The 21,140-nt window shown below is 42.7% G+C and overlaps 1 protein-coding gene across 1 annotated transcript in view; it reads left to right on the top strand.

Annotated features, from left to right (window-relative positions):
• The window catches only part of SLC9A9 (solute carrier family 9 member A9), a 582,779-nt gene that overhangs the window by 401,758 nt on the left and 159,881 nt on the right, over window positions 1-21,140 (top strand). The gene's annotated exons all lie outside the window — the stretch shown is intronic.

The following is a 21,140-nucleotide window of genomic DNA, read 5'->3' as shown; positions in this document are numbered from 1 at the left end:
ACCTTCCACCATATTACAACCGACAAACTGGCCTCACTCCAGTTAGGGCCCGCCCTTCTTCTTGCCTGTTAATCATATCCTCTCTACTTATTGGAAGACATTACTCCAATATTTGTCTCTTTTTTCCCTCACATCATTATTTTGTCCTTTTCACTGGATAATTTTAAAACCCAGATTAATTACTTTTATTTTTTAAAATAAAACATTTCTCTCCAGCTACAGCCCCATTCTCTGCTGTCCTTTACAGCAAAATCCTTCAAAAGAGCTATAATTCATAGTGTCTACCAATCCTTTCTTCTCACTCTTTCTTAAACTTACTCTGAGCAGTCTGTAGCCCCATCATTCTACCAAAGCTGTTCTTGTTAGTCTTGATACTCCCCTCAGCGTTGCTAAGTCCAATGGTCAAGCTTCACTTTGCATTTTATTGGACAATCAAAAACTTTTAACATAATTGATCTTACTTGAAACACTTTCTTCACTTGGATTCTAAGACACACTCCACCTTATTAATCTCATACCTCCCTGGCCACCTCTTGGCTAGTATATATGCCAGTTTTTGCTGCAGGAACTAGTCCTAATATCACAATGGTTTACAACCATAAAGATCAGTGTTTTGTTCAAATTCCATAAGGGTATGGTGTCAGCTACAGATCTGCTTGACTCTGCTGGGTTCATCTGCAGCTCAGCTCAGCTTGACTCTGTTTGGAGCTCCGTGCCATCTGTTTTCTCATTCTTAGACCCAGGCTAAAGGAGCAGTCCCATCCGTAGCACGCTATTCTCTTGTAGAAGAGGAAAGGAGCAAAAGGATTGAAACTCCCAAAGTTTCCAAGAACTTCTGTTGGGACATGGCATGTGTCATGTCTACTCACATTCCACTGGTCAAAGTAAACCTGTGAATCACATCTCCTATGTGAAAGGGGTAATAAGTTGTTTGTCCTCATCTTAAGCCCATGAGATATGGCTTCAGTGAGACCATTGACAAGTTTCATGCATGTCCTCAAAGGACCGGGGAACCCAGTGATATACTCACTGTCTGACTCACATCTAAGAAATCTAAAGTGTCAAAAACTAGCTGAAGTGGTCTACAACAGCAGAGTGAGCCACAGCTTGAGAAGTTTCTACATTCCCACCAAGAATGTATCTAAAGAGTGTGTTTCCTATTGATTGACATGTGTGATGTAATGGAGAGAGCCTCTGTGGAGGTGGCTTACATTCTGACCTAGAATGTTACCTGAAGGGGTGAGAAGATCACAGCAGAAGAAAACCGGGGCTATGGAGTTAGATGTTCAGGGGCCAAGGCAGTGGTGGATGGACACACAGTCCATATCAGGAAACTGCCCATCAGAGGGCCCAGGGGTAGATGGGCCCCTGAAGAGACCTCACAAATGCCCACATGGGCCAGCTTCCAACATCCACCACAGCCAAAGGGAAATATGCCACAGTCATGCCAATTGAATGAAACCTTTCTTTCCCATTTACCTCTTCCTTTTCCTCTGTCCCCTCACCTTGGAGAAGTCAAGCTAGCAACTAGGAATGGGGTAAGGAAGAGAAGGAAAATAAGAAGATTGCCTCTTCACCCCTGGTGGCAGGCCCAAGCTAATGGGGTAGGAAGACTCACTCCAGCTGAAATTTAGGGATTGTTATTATTACATATTACTAAGCTGAGACTATTTATGTGATTAGAAGTAACCAGAGGACTTAAAAATAAACTATCTGAGACTATTAAAAAGTCAAGGACCCCGCTCCAGAGTCTGAAAAAGTAGGTATGTACGTGTGTGTTGGGGAAAGGTGGGGCATGATAAAGTTATTTCTTTTGCACTCCATGAACCACATTTGTTCCAAGTGGCCTAGGCTGCTGTGCCATTACCTGGGCTGGTTGCATCTGCCTGGGCTTCATGATAGGAAGAGGTTGCACTTCAACTTTGTGGAAACCTAGCAACTTCATTAACATCTTCGACTGTAAGAATATAGGAGGCTAGAATCTTAGTTTACAATTGGCTGGCCTCACATTTGACCCTGTTTACGTAAAGGGAATCTCGGCATCTGGCCAATTTAGGACCAAACAATTTCGTAGCTGGGGTGTTGAGCTTCATTTCCTTCTTCATTTATAAATGCAGTTGAAGCTGATTCCAAAGCATTTTTAGGAAGTCAGTAAAAACATTTAGGCGTCACTACTACTGTTTTATTAAATTTCATCTATTGTTTTGACCTTGCTTGTGCTTAAATACGGAAATAAAAATCTAGGTGTGGCCGTGGGGGAGTGAAGGGATGTTAAGTCATTACACCACCTACTTATCCAGTCAGGAAACCCCAAGCCACTGGTCCATTTCCTGCTTTAGTAAGCCAAGGAATGCAATCGTGTCGTGTGTGTGACTAAGGGTAACATGACTCAGGTTAAGAACTGGGTCTGTTGAATTTGTTTCCTGGCCAAGAAAACTACAATTCAATTGCTACTACAGTTAAGTGGAAAATATATACTTTTGCCTTCATTAGAGCTATTGCTACTTCTAAAGAATTGTTGGGAACATAAGATCAAACTTAAACATGATAGCATAAATTCTACTTATTGTGAATTAGGACAGCCCTTGGGAATATTGCCTTTTATTCCCAGCTCTACGTATGCTTTGTGTTGGACCTTAGACATCATACCTCTGTCCTTACACATGAAAAAGAGACTATTGCTAGTCAACACTCAATACCAGGCAAATTAAAAATGCTCATTTAAACACAGGGTAGACTAATATGATCCCTTACCTGTGGATTTATTTGTTTATCTAGTTCTTCATTTCTTAAAATGGTACCCTTCACAGAAGCACCTCAGGGTACAAGCAGCACATTAAAACAGTAATTAAAATAGATAAAACATTACAAAACAGCAATTAAAGGAGCAGCAAATGAGATTACGTCTTAAAACACTATTATGCTGAAAACCTTAAAAAAAAAAAAAAACTGTTCACCTTATCAGTATAGCAGGCACATGGGCGAGGAGGGGAGAGCCTTTGTTGTGGCTTTGAGAAGTCACAAATGGAAAACATGTGGTGAGACAAATGATTTTAAACCTTGCCTCTCAATGTAATTTTGTATCTCAAATGTAATAGTCTGGCCCCCAGCCCCCAGCCCCCCAAGCCCTAATCTGTTCCCCTACAGGGATGGCTTGTTTTATACCATACCTTAATGTGTCTCTTTAGCCAGAGCAGGCTACAGAGGATTCAAAAGACTCTTTCTTTCCCAGAGGCTGTAAATGGAGTCCTTAGTCATACTTTATGTAGCTCAAATGGCAGTTGATCATGCTTAAGTACTAGAAACAATCAGAGGACCATAACCTCAGAGAACATTCTTCCAACTTAGTAGGAAAATCTTTGTCATTCATCCCTAGCTCCCACCCCACTGGGCCCCATGGGCTGGCAGTTTTCTTACACAACATCATGTCCTCTCCCATCTTGTTTTATGCCTAAGCAAGCCTTTGTTCGTCTCTACTAACTGAACTCACCAGTCCCATTTCACTTTCTAGTGCTAATAACGCTTACTTGCAACATGTGAGTTTATTTATTTATTTATTGAGATGAAGTTTCACTCTGTCACCCAGGCTGGAGTGCGGTAGCACAATCTCGGCTCACTGCAACCTCTGCCTCCCGGGTTCAAGCAATTCTCCCTCCCTCAGTCTCCCAAGTAGCTGGGATTACAGGCACCCACTACCACACCGGGCTAATTTTTATATTTTTAGTAGAGACGGGGTTTCCCCGTGTTGGCCATGCTGGCCTTGAACTCCTACCTCAGGTGATCTACCCGCCTCAGCCTCCCAAAGTGCTGGGATTACAGGCATGAGCCACCGTGCCCAGCCCATGTGAGTTTAAAGTTAGAATTTACATAGGTAGCAAGCAATTTACAAAAGCCAACAATGCTATAATTGTCCAGTTTTTAAACATGTGAGAGCTTGGTGAGCATTCTGAACTTGGGAGCTGAAAATATATTGTCTGTTTTATTGACATGAGGGCGTATCTCCACTGAGATGCTGCTCTGTAACAGTACATGAGTCCTTTCAGAAACTGTTTTGTAGGAAGCCCATCTTGTTTGTATAAAATTGTTACTTTATACTCATTTTGCTCTACGTTGATCTTAAAGGGTGGAGCTCCACTGTGCAGGCACCTTCCTCAGCAAACTGTCTCCCTCTCCTATTTCAGTAAGGCCAAACCACACAGAATGGTTGGATTGATGAGTGGGTGGGTGGATGGATGGGTAGTTAAGGGATGGGTGGGTGGAAGGATGAATGGGTAATAAGGGTATGGGTGGTCAGGTGGGTAGAAGGATGGATGGGTAATTAGGGGATGGGTGGTTAAGCGGGTAGGTGGCTGGATGGATGGATAAGTAGAGATGGATGGATGAGTGGATGGATGGATGGATGGATGGATGGATGAGTAAATGACACACTGCCTAGAAGGTATTTTAAAGGACACTTTACATATGGCCAAATTGATAGTACAGGGCAGAGATGGGGAACTCTGAGAGGAGGGCCCTCAAGGAGGCTGGCATAGAAAACAGAAACCACAGCCCATCCAGAGCACACATTGATCACTTCAATATAACTCTGCATTGAAAGATAACAAGGTTTTTTTCTTCTGGAAAAAAAAAAGTACAGATACTGGCTGATGTGAAATTAGCAATCACAGTCTTAGGTTGTACTAAATGCTTGAAGGATGCATATGTTTAACTGCCAAGATGCCTTTGACTAACTCTTGGGTTCTTGATAAAAGTAGAGAGACCAATGTCTAGTAAGAAAGTGACTATAATTACCTGCTAAGGTATCTGATGCAGTAGGAATATTAGTTTGTGTTAAAAGTGTTTATCTGAGGTTTTCTGTGGGGATCCCACATTATTCATAAGTACACTTCCCACCCTCCCTGGCATAGCTCCACACCCTTTTTCACATGGCCTGAAATGCCCTTTAAAGCTCCAGAGAGTACCTAGAATATCTGTTAAGCAGATATTCTACCACAAAGTGGAGGAAGGAGTTGAGGAAAGAGTCAAGAGGAATTCTAGCTCATTCCATTTACTCATGAATACTCATGAGATTCTCAGTTACTGTTTACCACTTTGGCAAACAAAAAGTAGGGCCCTGAGAAAATGCAACTTAGAATGGGTAAGTTTTGATGAAAGGGAGGAAGGTTGGAAAGGTGAGAATGATAAAAGAAAAAAACTGGGTTAACAAGAATATGTCAGCACAGTAAGATCCTAGAGGAGAGTAAGCCTGTCTGAAAGGGCACAGCACAGAAAATGGACAAACTTCCTGATGTCACCAAATAAAGTTGCCCTCAAGTCAGTAAATAGAATTCTCAAGAACAGCATCTTTAAATCTGTAGTTCTAGACCAAGCTCTGTAGAATAACAATGCCCCAAAGTTATGCCAGGCTTACTTTAAAGCCTCTTGTCCATGAATATATTTAAACAGCTTCAGTTTTACCAGCAAAGCTCCTTTGGGGTGTACACTGTTCAAGTGGCTTTCTACCACCAAGCTGTTTGTCATTTTGGAATTTCACATCAAAGAGAGTATCACTACACTCAGTAAAGACCTGCATTGGTAAGCAAAGGCTTGCTGTGGCCCTTGGCTAACACAGACAGGTTCCTACAGCTCGTTTCATATACAGCTTCATTTACCCGGTGGGATACCCTGTGGAACATGAAGAGCATCGTGAGCCATGCGGGCTTTGAGAGCAAAGACCTGGAGGCACCTCACTGTGGATGACCTGTATCTCTTCTCTGCCTTGTGAAGTCACGGAGCCTTCATGTATATGACTTGTCCCCCTAGTTAGGGGCCAAACTCCTTGAACCACGTTAGTCTTCCCTGTAACCCCGACTCTCCTCATTCTCCAGAGCACCCAGTGAATAGGGTGTTTCCCCTTACTCTGCCAATGATAAGCAAAAGGGAAACCTCCCAGAACTCAAGCAGCATTAGCACAGTGGAGATTAAAGATACCATTCAAATGCCTTAAAGGACTTTGTTGATTTCCCACAGGAAACATTATAAATTGCTGTGTTTTCAGCACTTGTAAAATCCCTAGGTGGGTCTCCCTGCAGAAGAGAGGGACAAACAAAAGTCACATAAATTCTCAGCCACCGTCAGCATATGCTCCTTGTGTTTTCTGCACCATTCACTCTTTCTTAACTGTCCCTTTCCTGCTGTAAGCACAGTTTGAATGTGGTTTAAGTGAGCATGAAAACAATGTAGTATGCATTGGTTAATTCTGCTGCTCTGGAAAACCAACAATGTCAGAGGCAGGCTGAATTCAGCCCCAGGGCAGTCTCTGAACTCCTGAAGCAATAAAACTGCTGAGGGCTTTATTTTAAGGCCCAGAGGTTGGTGCCTGAGCTTTAGAAGGGCCACCTCTGCCTCTGACATGACTAACTTCTGCTTTATCCTCATGGCCACACATTCCACTGAACCACCTCCTTCCCACCTGCCAGAGCCCTTAAGAGGCTACTCCAGCCTCCTCTCAGAGCCCAGGTCCTTGTGTTCTTTGCATCTCTCTTTGCATTCGTTGGGTGCGCTGGAGAATGAGGGGAGTTGGGGGGATACAGGGAAGAATGACATAGTCCTAGGAGTCTGGCCCCTAACTAAAGGGATAAGTCACATGTGTGAAGGCTCTGTGACCTCTCAAGCCAGGTGTGACAGGTAACCCACAGCGAGATGCCTCCAGGTCTTTGCTCCCAAAGCCCCCATGGCTCAGGATGCTCTTCTTGTCCCACTTCTTCTTCTTACCCTGCCTTCTACCTGGTGCTCAGTGTGGTGACTTCTCCTCCACGGTCCTTTCCTCATCCGTCTGAGAACTGAGCCCTTGCTCCCTGTGCCCCACTGAACTCTGAAACTACAATGAGCTGAGCCAGAGGCAGCATGGGCTCAAGGCTAAGAAGACCGGCTCAGAGGCAGTCTAAGCAACAGAGTGCTAATCCTGGGTCCTCCCCTTCTTAGCTGTGTGACTTCAGGCAAGTTACTTCACCTTTCTGCACATCTGCTTCATCATCTTCAAAATGAGGGCAATAGCACCTACTGCACATGGTCACTGAGGAGGATTAACAGAGTTAACCCAGTGAAAAGGCCCAGAATGGTGCCTAGCAAGCAATAAGTGCCTAGAATTGTCATATATTATAGGCTGTCACTCTTAGTAAGCTGTATGATTCTCCAGGGTACAGACACTGCTCATTTATCTTTATAACCCCGTCACCTGCAGCTGGGCATGAAGTAGACAAGCATACAAGTTTAATGCTGAAGAATTAAAGAAATGAATAAATGACCAAATCAACAAATGAACAGACCTTAGTAAGAACACAGGAAGCAGCATATTATTGCAGCAAAAGCCCTGGGCTCTTGGATCCATGAAGACCTTGAGTCCTCTTGGGCACTGACATTCCTGGAGTTGGTGGGGTGTGGCTCTGGAGGCAGCATAGGCAGCTGAGGTCCCCTGGGCCAGTCTCTGGTAACTCGGGTCCACTCCCCACTCAAGAACCATGTGGCTTGAGCAATCCCCAAACTTGGTTTCCTTTGCTGCCAAAGCGGGCACTGGATGGAGCAGAGAGCCCCATACCCTGTGGGTCTTTCCAGACTGAGAGCTTAGCAAAGTAGAATATTCTGACTCTGCCCTGCGACACACTGATTCCACTGTCTGGGATGGGATAGGGCATCTGTGTTTTTAAAAACCTCCCCAGATGATGGTGAATCTCAGGCACAGGTTTGGGAATGACTGGACTAGATTTCTCAGGCTGGAATGGGGAGAAGGCTTCCCCCACACTCCTCTTCCAGCTTCCACCACACACACACACACAAACACACGCCAGGGAGATCCTTGATGGAACCTGTCTCTACACTGTTCCTTAAACACAGAACTCTGGGCACTGCCAACTCCCACATAAGCCTCTGCTGCTCTGTGAGGGGAGTGGAGAGTTGGGGCCCCCATTTTGAGACTGAGCTCCCCACTGCCTCCCCTACCAACCGCCCTGACACACATGGCAGGCAATAGAATCGACTACCACCTGTGATTGATCCATGCTAGCTATAAACTGTTATGGACCTGGTTAATTGTTTTGCCTGTATAAGCACATTTTGTTTCATCCATTTTTCAAGCTGAAGGAAAGTTGTTTTATAAAAGGGGATTTAATTAAATGTTTTGTCCCAGCCTGGCCTTTCCTTTCTGCATCTGCATTATGCTTGTGTCATATTTTCCCTGGAGGGTAGGAAAACAATTTAGTAAAAATGAAGGATTCATTGATTTACTATTGAAAAAGGAAATGCCAAGCTAACAACTCCCCTCTATAATTTTCTAGTGACCATATGAGAGAGCCTAGCCATTTAACTTAAAGACAGTGTGTTTCCTGGTGCACCTGGCTCTATCTATACCATTCATGCTGTTAAGTTTATAGTCTTGCTCTTGATTGAAATCATTTCATGAACACTCATAAGCGCTATTTTTCTTCTCTGAACGAAATAGATGTTCCTGAGTAACTAAGGTCTTTAATTGTTTCTACTGCCAGTTTAGTGACTGGGGGTGGGGAATTGTTCTTTCCCCAAGACCCTAACAGTAGGATCATAACATGTCTCCCATCATTTAACTGTAGCTCTCCCCCTGCATATAGAATTTAAGTTGACCTACTTTCCTGCCTGTTGAGCGGCCTCGGGCCTCTAACATTCTTCTAGTAGATATCAGCTGTTTTCTGAGCTAAAGTCTTAGATCTTTAGTGCAATACAGTATCGTGCCTCAAAGGAAGCAGGATGCAGTAATAGTCTGAGGGAGCTGGGTATGACAGGGCCCTTGCTGGGCGCCACTTCCTCCAGCCATCCTGTGTCCACTGATGACTGTTGTGGGATCTGAGCCTGTCTGGCCAAGGACCAGGGCAGTTCTGGGAGCAACCTTCATCCTGAGGGGAGAGGGCTTGCAAGCGAACAGAGGAAGGAATGTGGGACTAGGAATCAAGAAAATACAATTTGCCATAGGAGCACTGTATCTTTGGGTCAATCGTGTCACTTCTGGAAGCTTCAGTGTCTCTTCCAGTGCAGTCTGTGATTCATTCATTCAAAATGTATGGAGCCCCTGCTATGGGGCACCCACTGTGGCTGGGACAATAGTGGGGAACTCAAGTAGACCTAGTCCTGCTGACATGAAGGACCAAGTCTGGTGGGGGAAATAGGTTGAATCAACTCTTCACAAAAATGTGAGATGTTAATACTCCAATAAGAGCTTTACATGAATGGTGCACAATGGTTTGAGATGTAACAGGGAAATCTAGCTCAATGCCTGGTTATATATAATCCAGGGAGTGAGGGAAGGCCTTGAGAAGAAAGTGACTTCAGAGTGGACACATCAAAGAAAAGTAAGAGTTAACTCAGAGAAGGAAGGCTTCAGGAAGACCCCACCCAGGCAGAGTGGCAGTGCTGACAAAGACACAGCCGACTCATCCCAGCTGAGGACGCTCATTTCCCTGTGATGAGCATTTGCCTTCTCTCTTGCTGGTCCATTAGGAAACACACCAGCTGACCTCTAGATTGGAGCTGGCCAGCCAGAATGCATTTATACCTAATTAGTCACAAATTACAGTCCGTAACAAGGCAATGTTTTATTTTGCTGTATTATACCAAAATCCAGGACAGCCTCACTTTCACAGTTTCTTCTTCCATCTGTACCAGGAAGAAGGCAAGATTTTGCCTCTGATCTGATTTTCACAAATCATCTGACCAAATTGGAAGGGACTCATTAGAACAGAACAGTAACTCACCTATCAGTTTCTGATGGACTGAACGAGATCTGGCTGAGGCTGTTTTGCAATTATAGCACTTTCCAGCTGAAGGCCTCAAAATGTTTTGTGAGCAGTGATGAGCAACAGGGCCTCCTAGTGCTAATACTAAGTGCTCTCATAGTAAATTTTCGCCGTCAACGTCTGGCTCATTAGCCTGTTAGGGCAGGAGAGGGGGCATGCCTGTGAGAAGGAGGCCATGTGGTGACCCTGCCAGCAGTAGGACTGGACCACTGCCCAGTGCTCGCAAGACGAGGTCGCATGTGGAAGTCTCGTGGAGGTTTGAGCCCACTTCTCCCGGTGCCAGTGGACACCCCCAGCCCTGGTGTCCGGAAAGGTACTGTGAGGGCTGATTTGATGGAACTCGGAGCAAGAGAAGAGCAGAAGGGCAGAAGGAAAGGCCTGATCTGAGGATGAGGAAGGGCGGAGAAACATGGGTTGGGCCCATGGGACTGGTTAGATAGAAAAGCTGGGTAAAGGATTGTTGTGTCTGTAATTTTCCTTTCTACATGGTTTCTCCTAGTTCTGTCACTGGCCCAGCCAGCCCCTGCAGGGAGGGTAGCAATCCTGTTTTGTGTGTAACTCTGTTAACCCTCCAGGTGTATTACTGAGTTGGCAGAGCAGAGTGGAGAGGAGGACACTTGTGTACTGTTTCAGGCTGTGTGGCACTAAGCTAGGGGGCTATGGGGAGATGTCTCAGTGGGGCTTCCTATCACCCCACAAATCCTGCCACTGAACTGGCTGCTTCTGAAACCCACCCCAGCATACATCCGTCTCATTCCAAGGCCCCATATCACCCAAAAAATTTGATGTCATTGATTCCTACCTTTGAGATAACATAGTGAAAGTCTAACGTGTCAGGCAATGTGTTGGTGAAGACATTTTTCCTTGCTCCCACTTTTCTGCATTTCCCAATTTTCTGTAATGAGTCAGTAATTTTTTGAATAGTAAAGTTTGCCATAGAACTATAACTGGAAGTGAAAATATATAAGCCACATTTTAATAGTTTTGAAGAACTAAATTACTTTTCTTAGGGATTTAAAGCTTGTTTACTTGAAAACTTTGACTTTGTTACCTACTTCACTAAGAAACACAACGCCATTGGGCCCAAGGGCTCTCACTATCGACCAATGCCTTTCCTCCAACTCAGAGAATCAGGTGAATTGGGTTTATAGTGCAAAAGAAACTTCTTTAAAATTCAAAAACAAACCAGTCATGAGTTCTGGCTACAAGATGCTTACAGTATAATCAGGTAGAAGAGAAAAGGCATCTGAAAATACAATTTTTTGTAATATAAAATATTAGATAATATTTTATAAAATGTAAGACAAAACTGAGAAGGATAAATACTTTAAAAGAGGTCTTGATAAGGTCAAGGGATGCCAGCAGAAGCCATTTTCCCCCAGCTGACAGATGGAAAAGCTTGATGACGGCGGGGCGTGAGAGCCCTGCCTGAGAGAAATCAGGGCCTGGGCTGCAGACAAGGTCGATTTGGGCAACCAGGGAATAGGTTAAAATGAGCGGCGGCAGGGAGGTCAGAAGGGGCTCGTGGGGTGGACCACATGAGCTTGATTAGGATAAAGTAAGGGAGACATGAAGAAAAGGAGGTGAGGTCGAGAGAGCTGAATGTGGAGAGGTCATGGAGGACGATGGGGACTAGGCTGAGGGATTTAGTTCCCCAGTCAGGGGAGCTACACCTGAATCAAACTGATCCAGCAGCAGAGGTTAGCATGGACCAGGGTGGGAAGAGGCATTTATGGGACTGAATCCAGGTGAGATAAGATGACCTAGGGCAGTAGCTGTGAGATGGGGGGGATGGGCAGGAGGTGTTTCAGAGGCAGCATAGGCGTATTCTGGAGAAATAAGGAGTGGAAAGGATTCTCTTTTCCAGCCTGTGCCCTCAGACTGGCTGAAGCTGGCATGAAGGGGCTACGGTGGTTAGAAGTTGCAATCGAACACTGGAAAGGAAAATTACAGGTTGCTCTTCCATGAGGACTTCTTCAGCCCAGAGGAACTGCAGGAGTTGCCAGCATAATGAAATCTAAACAGGGAATTATCAAATAAGCAAAAAGGATAACCCATGAGGTTTCTTTTTTTTCCTTCTGCCCCTCTTTCTCTTTTAAGTTATTCATCACTAAATATCTATGAAGCAGTTACATTATATAGGAAACCAAACGAACACAATTTAACACCTAGTTTCTGTCATCGAATGATTTTCAATATATTTGCAGACAGAACTGTATTCACATGTCTGCATACCATTGCACACTTTAGTTCACGAGCCACCTTGAGAAAGATGCTAGGACTTGAGCTGTAAACATTGCCTAAATTAAGGGAAATTTAGTGTTTGGGGGGTATTATTATACAGTGCTACTATGTGCCATATACTTTACTTTTCATCTTATTGTGTCCATTTTAAAGATAAGGACACTGAGACCCGGAGAGATGAAGTTAAGAGGTAGGTAACAGAGCCAGGAAAGCTTCATCCAAAGCACAGCGCCCCCTAGAGAGGTAGACAGTGAAAGGCAAGTCATCCTCATAAAAACCTGGCATGCAAAGGTATAGAAGATATAGGTTATCTATACTTCAAAACCATCAGAATTTGAAAGGTTTCATATGCACCTTCCAGCTTACTTTCCAGTTGGTTATAATAAAGTTTTCTGAGACTCCTTTCTGAAAGATTCTGCTGCTGTCAGGAATCTGCCTATTTCCTCAAGATTTGGAGCTGGGTAGGACAAGATGGAAACACGAATAAATAGAACATAAGTTAATTGCTTTCTGGAGTATGTTTCAGAGTCAGTGTATTTCCCGTGGTGTTCTGTATGCCTGCCTCCTGGGCTTCAAGGGTTAACAGAACACCCCCACCTTTTATAATATCACCAGATCTCGATTAATCTGGCAAAGGCTATAAATCAAGGGACAGTGTGAAATTGAACATTAAATGTATTGGACGTTATTATAAAAAGAGAAATTGGATAATTTCTACTCATTTTTATCTGAAAATGAAAAACTGCCAGGGTAATGAATCTCCTTGATCTGCTGAAATGCTTATCAGTTACAAAGTACTTTTCCACTGAAGAGATAAGCAGAGTCAAAACACAAAAAATATTCACAATTTTTTGAATAAAAATAAATCTTCATGCTGTTTGTGGGATAAACTCCCCCAAAAGGACCCAGCAACCATCTCTTTTAAAAAGCTTCAAAGTCAATAGGATTTCTTATTGCCCTGAAACACGTCAGGAAACTAAAGAAAACTTTGTTACATGAACTGTCCACCCTTCCATGAAATCAAGAGCAAACTTATCAAGATGGATTTCTGTCATCAAGTGCAGTTAGATTTGCATAAAAGGGTTGGTTGGCCAAAAAGATATATCTAAATAACCTTTCATTGTTAAGGCTAACCTCCCTTTCACTGTTAAGTTCAAAGGAAGGAAAGTTCCTTGAAACACCACCAGGGCTGATTGGTGCTGCTGGTCTAATCAGAGCATGTTTTGAGTCCAAAGGTAAGAAATGCCTTCAGCTGGAATAAAATGCAGGCAAGAGGCCAGGCGCAGTAGCTCATGCCTGTAATCCCAGCACTTTGGAAGGCCAAGGTGGGGGGATCATGAGGTCAGGAGATCAAGACCATCCTAGCTAACATGTTGAAACCCTATCTCTACTAAAAATACAAAAATTAGCCAGGTGTGGGGGTATATACCTGTTGTCCGAGCTACTTGGGAGTCTGAGGCAGGAGAATCACTTGAACCTGGGAGGCGGAGGTTGCAGTGAGCCAAGATCACGCCACTGCACTCCAGCCTGTCAACAGAGTGAGACTCCGTCTCAAAAAAATAATGTGGGCAAGATCAGCCAGGTGGCCACCATTCTAGGGGGAAGAGAGCCCTTCAAATACTGATTCCAGGGCAGCCTGCTTGTTTTAACAACCTTTTCTCGGTAAAGCTCTCCAAACCCTGGAACTGTTCCAGTTTTCCTTTTCTGCATGAAGTAGGAATGTGATTGTAATGAGATAGTTTTTCAGAAATCAGTGTTGCAGTTCTCATTTTTCCTGTATTTGATAATACTTGCCCTGTGCCTATTAATGAGCCTAGTCTAGTTGAGGTAACTGGAATGGGCAAAGAGTTTACTGCACTGAGAACCTTTCCAGGGCCTGTTCCCACTACATACATCATCAGGAGCTGAGAGAGTTTAGAACATAGTAATTACCCGGTGTGTAGTCATCTTATACAAATCAATTTATTCACACACTTAACAAATACATGTGTGCCAAGCACTGTTCTGAGCATTTGAAATAAACAAAAATGCCTGTGCTCAGGGTGTTTTCATTTTGGCAAGAGAAAATAAGCCGTGAGAAATTAGCTTAACAAATGGGCAAATTATATAGTATATCAGGTGATAAGTGGTACAGAAAAAAAAATTGAGCAGAGGAAGAGAGAATGGAGTCTGGGTTATAGGGATGGGATTGGGCTGTGATTTGAATTAGGTAGTCCAAGTAGGCCTCACTGAGAAGTTATCTCTTGAGTAAAGACTGGGAGGAGGAAGAGCATTTTAGCAGTGGCAATAGCTTATGCAAAGACTGTAAGGTGAGATGTACCTGGCAAATTGGAGGAACATCAAGTGGGCCAGTGAGGCTGAAGGGTGAGCATGTAGGAGAGTAGGAGGGGCTGAGTTTAGAGAAGTAAGAGGGGTGGAAAGATCATACAGGGCCTTATAAGCCATTGTAAGGACTCGGCCTTTCACTTTAAGAATTGGGTCACAAGGTTGGGAGATCAAGACCATCCTGGCTAACACGGTGAAACCCCATATCTATTAAAAATACAAAAAATTAGCTGGGCATGGTGGCGGGTGCCTGTAGTCCAGCCACTCAGGAGGCTGAGGCAGGAGAATGGCCTGAACCTGGGAGGCGGAGCTTGCAGGGAGCCAAGATTGCACCACTGTACTCCAGCCTGGGTGACAGAGCGAGACTCCATCGCAAAAAAAAAAAAAAAAAAAAAAAAAAAGAGGTGGGGGCAGCTACTGGAGGATTTTGCAACAAGGGATGTGATCTAACTGGCAATTTGAAAGAACTCCTCTGCTGTCTTGAGAATACACTGTATTCTACAGGGAGGCAAAGGTAGGGGCTGAGAGTTGAATTAAGAGATGACTGCAGGAATCTGGGAAAATCAACAAATAATTCATGGTTCTATGTGCTATAGTGGCATAAACGAAGCTGGAGCTCAAAGCACTGTGTGCAACTAGTTCTTCCAGGGAAGGCTTCCCAGGGCTGTGACTTGTGAATTGAAGGAAAGGGACTTAGAGAAGGGAGGCAGATGGCAGGAGGTGAGATGAGAAAGATTTAGGGGCACCAGACTGTGAAAGGCCTTGAGTACCACCAGGACTGATGCCTTTTATAAAGCCAAGAAAATGCCCAACTATGTGGCCTAAACAAATAGGTTCTTATTTTTCTCATGTATTAAGAAACCTAGAGGAAGCAGTCCAAAACTAGTGGATAAAATCAATGATGAGGCTCTTTTTGTCATCCTTGTTGTAATGGCTTGTGCTGGTTCTAAAGAGTGCTGCTGTGTATCCATGTTGTGGGAAGGAAAAAGGAAGAGAGCAGCATGTCAGGTGAATCTAGCTCTCCCTTTTTTAAATTGGGAAAGCAAATCTCCTAGAAACCCTACCCAACAGACTTCAGCTTGAGTCTGCCTAGCCCAACTGGGTCACGTGACCATGCCCACCTGGAAGGTGGCTCAGCTGAAAGGGTGGTGGATATGGTATGTCAGCTAACCAACAGTGCCAACACAAATTCTTAAATCTATCCAATGTGAGTGAAGATGATGCTTCCCCCAGAGGGCCACATGCAGCTTCATTGGCCTCCCCCTCTCAGATCTGGGCTCAGCAAAAGAACAGCTGCTGAAGCACCCACTCTCCACTATGGCTATCACTGCCCTGCCCCTTCCACAGGGCCCCAGGTAGACTAGCTAGGGCCTCCAAGTCCCACCTTTCCTGCATGCCTGTGAACATCACTGATTCAACGGTAGGGACCAGGCCCTATGCCAGCAATGGAATCTGCCTCTCCATAAGAGAAAGTTGTGTGTGAGTGTATGTAACCCTCAGAATTTCCTTGGGACTCTGGCAGTCACTTCTGTTTTGTCAAAAGAGGTTTCTATCCTCCCCTTCCAAGTGATAAAGCATTAAGACACACAGGCTGGGGGATGGGGTCAGAACTTGTGGCTGTGCATTAATGAGCCCCACCGGGAGTCAGCAAAGCTTGATTTTGGTGGTCACAACCTGTTTTCCTTGATCCCAGGTGCCTATCTCTCTTCACCCTCTTTCCAAATCTGTTCTCCAAAAGGTTCTGATGAAGTCATTAACGTTGAAGTGTAAACAACTGATAAGACTGAAAATGCCGTCTCCCCTAAATGCGTTCTTATTCTAATAGCTGTCAAGCCGCTGTGGCTTGAGCCTAAACTTGGAATGGACAGGGCACCAGAGTGGCTGGTTTCAGTTTCTAGCTCTGCCATTCATGATCCAGTGAATCAGTACATCTTTTGGGCTTCAGTTTCTTCATCTGTAAAGTAACAAATTTGAAAGATATGACCTCTAAGGCCCTCCTTCCTCTGCTGGTCTATATGGCCAAGTGAGAGAACACAACTTGACTGTGTACTGACTTCTGGTATTACTAGCGCTTAGCTGCTGTCATGCGTGGCATTGATGCAGAAGCTTCATCCTACACACGCTCTGAGGACTAGGACTCCACACACACTCAGCCTCTCCCTCTGGAGGGGTGATCTCCATCTTGGTGTGCAGTCCCCTCCTCTCAGACCTCTGCAAGCAGGTATCTGATGTGCAGAGTGATGGAGAGAAGCTGCCTCTTGGCATCATCCACTAGACTGTGGGCTTGCTGAGAGCAGAGACATGTCTGGTTCACTAAGTGTATGTAAAAATGTGGTTAGAAACTGCCTGAACTGTGGTTAGAAAGGTAGCACGGATAGACTTCTCTTTCCACTCTTCTCCTTACAAATAGACTCCGCCAGGCTCTGCCTTTTATCTGTTCTACCTTCTCCTCTCCTTTTCTCTTCCTATTGTCAGGCAAAAGCTGCTTTCACACAGTCCTATTATGACATCTCAAGTTGGACTCTTACCCCATACCTCATCCAAACATCCTCACAGCCTAACATAGCTGCCTAAGTTACCATTTGATTCAGTTCCTAAAGAAATTCTTCTGCTAAATGTCCCATTTATACTAACAATAAATATTTGTAACACATTTTCAAGTCTCTCATCTACTCTAAGCTCTCCTGGGAGGGGTAATTTCTTTTTTAATTTATAATTGATACATAATTATGCATATTTAGGGGGCACAATGTGATATTTCAGTGCATGTATACATAGTATCATGATCAAATCAGGATAATTACCATATCACTTTCAACATTTATCATTGTGGTGATGACACTGAAAATCTTCTAGTTATCATGAAATGTACACTTCACCTTTACATGCTGTAGTCACCCTACTGTGTAATAGAGCACCAAAACTTCCTAACTCTAACATTTGTACCTATTGACCAGCCTCTCCTGATCCCCATCCCCACCCCTCTGCAGCCTCTGGTGGGCACTATTCTACTCTCTACCTGTAGGAAATCAACTGTTTGGACTCCACATGAGTGAGATCATAGTGTCTGGCTTCTTTACCTTAATGTAATGTCCTCCAGGTTCATCTGTGTTGCCACTAATAACAGGATTTCATTCTGTTTTATGGTTAATATTCGTGTGTGTGTCTGTGTGTGTGTATGTGTCTGTCTTTATCCATTCATCTGTAGATGGGCATTTAGGTTGATTTCATATCTTGGCTATTGTGAAGTACACTGAAAACATGGGTGTGCAGTTGTCTCTGTGACATTGATTTCATTTCATTTGGATACACACCCACTAATGGGGTTGCTGGATCATATAGTACTTCTGCTTTTAAGTGTTTTGAGAGAGCTTCGTACTATTTTCCATAATGGCTGTACCAATTTACATTTCTACCAACAATGTATAAAGAATTGCTTTTACTCTGCATCCTTGCCAGCATTTTTTCTGGGGTGGGGAGGTCTTTTTGATAATAGCATTCTAACTGGGGTGAGGTGATATCTCATCGTGGTTTTGATTTGCATTTCTCTGATGATTAGGCATGTTCAGTATTTTTTCATATGTCTGTTGAATATTTGTATATTCTGAAAAATATCTATTCAGAATGTCTATTCAGAATGTCTATTCAGGTCTTTTATCCATTTTTAATCAAATTTTTTTTTTGCTATTGAGTGTTCTGAATTCCCCGTATACTGTGGATATTAACCCCTTGTCAGATGTATAGTTTGCAAATACTTCCTCCCAGTCTCTAGGTTGTCTCTTCACTTTGTTTCCTTCATTGTGCAGAAGCTTTTGGGCTTGATGTAATCCTATTTGTCTAATTTTAGTTTCGTTGTCTGTGCTTTCTTATTTTTAAAAATCCTTGCCCAGCTCAATTTCATGAAGCATTTCTCCTATGTTTTCCTTTAGTAATTTCATAATCTGCATCCTGCATTTAAGTCTTTAGTTCATTTCGAGTTGATTTGTATATATGGTGAGAGACAGGAGTCCAGTTTTATTCTTCTGCATGGGGGAGGGGTAGTTTCTTGAGCAGATACCAAGTTGTGGTTTCTGAAAGATGAGCTGACAGCCAAGTAAGAGACCCTGAGGGAAGCAACCCCAGGAGACATGACTGAGAAAAATATCAGCATTAAGTGCTAGCAGCCTGGTAGGGAACAAGGATAAAAGATGAACTATCAGAACCTGAGGCACATTTCACCAACATCACACCGTTGCCTTGTGGCCCTTTAAGGTTGAAATGCCAGCTCAGTTGTAGTATCTATGTCCAGTCTTAAGTTTTCTGAAACCACCATTTTCTATATGCCCCACATCCCATGATTTTTTTTAAAATTGCATATAATGCTTGTTCAAAATCTTTTCTTGTGAGTTGCCTCAAGTCCTAATTTGTAAAAGGATAGGATACAAGTAAGAAGTAGGTTACTTGCTAATTATTGGAGATCACTTGCTTTTCTACATGAGATGCCCTGATGCAACAGGAAGATGATTTCAGAACAGTTTTTTAAATATGTGGAAAGTAGCTTAAATATTTATATCTATATGGTTTTAATTATGTGGCAAAAATATAGTGGTATCATTTCTTAGATTTAGAGTCTGAGACCACATAAGGCAATATGGGAAACTTCAGTGATCTGTTATGTGCATGAATGCTTTACACAAGCAAAAGTTTTGCCATCATTTCCATGGATATATTCTGGGCATTTTAACCTATGTCATGCTTTAGCCTGGCACAGAGTAAGCAAGTGAAACATTCCTCAGTAATCCCATCAGTGCTGATAGTCAGCATACAAAGTAGTTGCTTTTTAAACTTTTACTTTGTTTTCATGAGTTGTTTTTTAAAAACAAACATTGATTGGGCCTTGCTTTAACAGTCACAATAATGCCTTGTAGATACCAGTAAACTGTAGTGGCTGTAAGTGTGGGCTCTGGGGTCAGTTGCCTATGTTTGAATCCCAGCTCTGCCACTTACAAGTTCTATAGCCATGGCCTAGTTACTCAGCCTCTGGGCAGCTCCATTTCCTCTGTTGTAAACTGTGGATTATAACAGAAATTATCTCAGAGGGTCCTTGTGAGGATTAAATGAGTTAATATGTGAACAGCAAGTATAGTACTCAAAACAGTGCCTGGCACATAGTAAATGTTAGCTCTCATAATTATGAACAGTTTTCTATTAACGTAAATAATTCCTATTTCTAGTTCCTTTTTCCAACATGGCACTGGGTGATCAAACAATGCCTACTTGACCCTGAGCAAAAATGTTTTTTTCTGCATGCTGCATGCAGGTATATTTGAAAAACATTAAGAATATGAGCCTAAATTGATATTTTTTAAATTATTTAGGGATGAACAAGAACAAAAGGGAGGACAAAAAGGCTAGAAAAATTGCTACTACATTTTCCAGAAATGGAGAATCAATAAACTCTGAGCTGGGTATTTTAAGAAAGGAAACAATAGGTTTCCATAAGATGTTTCTTATAAATCCAAATGAGCCTGGAAATTTCCAGTGGTTTAATTGTGGGGCCAAAATAGTTCTATACTAGTGACTGAATATAAAAGGGTTGATTAAAATGCTTTTTTAGTAGTTCGTATCCTTGAAAGTAAAGTCTCTGCTACAACCTGTGCCAATAAGAGCCAGTAAACAGCTAATTACATTATAACATGGGTTTTTTAATTGTTAATTATAATAAAAGGAGCAACAACCCAACAATAATTTGCCAGTCCGTACATCTGTGAAGTTTAAATGGGAAAATTGCCTCTTGTCTCAGCAAGGATGTAATTGATTCTTGGGCACTTAACGATATAATACTAGTTTCTGCCTGTTCTTCTTTCTTCCTTCAAAGAGCTGACACCATTATGTCACTGATATAAATGGAATCTTGAAGGTACATCAAAAATTCTGTCTTTTTAGGAAAAAAAAAAAAAAGCCACTGTGGCTCTTTAGTGTGGAGCAGGTGCGTAGTCAAGAAGGATGGATCCCTGGGTCAAGGTCAGAGTTCAGCTCCAGATGGAGTTTTTCACCCTTTTCTATGGGGTGGATGGAGCATATCTTGTCATGTTAGCAACAGTCATTGTGAACCTTCTAAAATGTTTTAAAGTAACATTTTAGGACTGTCAAATGAGAGAGTAAAAAGGCCTTGTCAGAGGCTATCTGTTCTCATGTCAACCGAAGCTAACTGGAAAAGAACTCTGGGTTCTTGAAACTGAATTTGATTAGTGGAGATGGACCAGAAAAATGTGCATCAAAAAGGACTTGCAAAATATTAGCCTCACTACCCATTCTCAAACTCAAACAGCCCCTTATATTTCATTTTTTCAGTTTGACATTAAGTACCCAAGGAGCAGAAAAGGAATAAATTTAAAGAGTCCACATCAAAGTGCTGTCTATATTTCCATTCCAGCCAGTACATTGTTTTAATTGCCATTTAAAAATGTTCATTGTTAACCGACAGCCATTCTTGGTAGTGGATATACTTTAATTCTTTATAATAAACCATACATATATATTTTTAAAGCTTAACAGACATCTTGTCAGTGTGATCACTTTTTCTTCATCCTGATGCCCAGGTTATTCCAAATACAATATTTTGTCCTGATATGATGATTATAGTTAAAAAAAAAAAAAAAAAAAGCTAAGCCTCATTGGTCCCCACATCAAAACTAAGTGTACACCAAAAGATTATAAACATATCTGTTAATTTTAAACTTCCTCCATTTATTAAATCGATATATATAACCCTCTACCTGAATAATTGGA

The sequence above is a fragment of the Pan troglodytes genome, chromosome 2, assembly GCF_028858775.2.
Source record: "Pan troglodytes isolate AG18354 chromosome 2, NHGRI_mPanTro3-v2.0_pri, whole genome shotgun sequence".
Classification (NCBI taxonomy): domain Eukaryota; kingdom Metazoa; phylum Chordata; class Mammalia; order Primates; family Hominidae; genus Pan; species Pan troglodytes.
The sequence above is the reverse complement of the archived record's forward strand: the minus strand, read 5'-3'. Positions and strand labels throughout refer to the sequence as shown.